The sequence below is a fragment of the Bison bison genome, unplaced genomic scaffold (genome assembly GCF_000754665.1).
Source record: "Bison bison bison isolate TAMUID 2011002044 unplaced genomic scaffold, Bison_UMD1.0 scf7180017853345, whole genome shotgun sequence".
Lineage (NCBI taxonomy): Eukaryota > Metazoa > Chordata > Mammalia > Artiodactyla > Bovidae > Bison > Bison bison.
In genome coordinates, this window is record NW_011483918.1 from 11,583 (window position 1) to 12,705 (window position 1,123).

General features: G+C 69.4%; 1 protein-coding gene across 1 annotated transcript in view; it reads left to right on the forward strand.

Annotated features, from left to right (window-relative positions):
• ADAP1 (ArfGAP with dual PH domains 1) overlaps positions 1 to 1,123 on the forward strand; it is an 11,298-nt gene that overhangs the window by 2,220 nt on the left and 7,955 nt on the right. The gene's annotated exons all lie outside the window — the stretch shown is intronic.

Below are 1,123 nucleotides of genomic sequence, written 5' to 3' on the forward strand. Positions count from 1 at the left end.
GCCCAGGGCCCTCTGGGGGCTGTGCCTTTGCCCCCCGCAGGGCGGGTGGGGCTGTCCGCAGGGGTGTGGACAGGCCTGGGGCCCAGGTGGGCCTGGAGAGGGTGGGCCAGGCCCCGGGGGCTTGGTCAGCACAGGGGCTTCTGCTGCTTTGACGGGGGCCCGGCCCCCACACAGTCTGTCGGCCGAGGGGCTCTGCATGCGCCCCGCTCCTGCCTGGCAGGCCCTTGCAGGACTGGCTTGTGGCCTTGACTCAGCTGCCCGAGAGCCTCGAGCTCGTGGGCGCAGCTCCCTGTTCAGCCCCAGGACTCACACTCGTCCTGCCTGAGGCCCCGGGACGCTCACCCCACAGCCCGTCTCCCAGGTACAAACCCCTCAGGGGTCTGGAATGTGTGGCATGTGGCCTCGGTTCAGAGGCAGAGGCAGAGGCAGGGTGTCGTCTGTTCCTGCATCAGGACCTCTGGCTGTGAGGGTCCAGCCCGGCGGGCGTCAGGCAGACAGGAGGGTGGGCTCGCAGTGGCGCTGGCTTCAGGCCCAGCCTGACCCCAGAGCTCAGTCAGCGGTCAGTGCCCTGAGGACGCGGCCCGTTTCCCCTGGTTCCGCCTCGGGTGGCAGCAGCCCCCCAGAGGAGGCTTCCCTGCGGCAGCTCCAGACTTCCCGCCTGGGCTGGGAACACCCTCGCCTCCCACTTCCCCCGGCTGCCAGGAGGCACGCTGGGCACGGTGTGGGCCTCGTGGGGGACAGCTCCCACCAGGCATCAGCTCCTCTGCGGGAGGCCACCCCCCTTTCTCCGAGCACTCGGCCCCGAGTAGGGAGGCCCTGGCCTTGGCTGCGTCTCTGCCCCCGGGCTCAGGGCAGTGAGCCCTGGCCAGGCTTTCTTTTCTTCAAAGCCAGCACCCCCCAGAGTGTAAATGCCACCGCCTCGAGCCCTGAGAATCCAAGCCTGTGGTCCCCCAGCCCCCTCGCCCAGTGGAGCTCTGGGTGCCCTGAGATTCTCAGAAGTGTCCCGGGGGTGCAGGACCCCATGGGAGCCCTCTGCAAGCCCCCTTGGGGCAAAGCCCCCTCAGGGTACCGTGGGGAGGTGCCCAGCACTGCCCTGAGTGTGGCCCTGAGTAGCCTGTCTTGT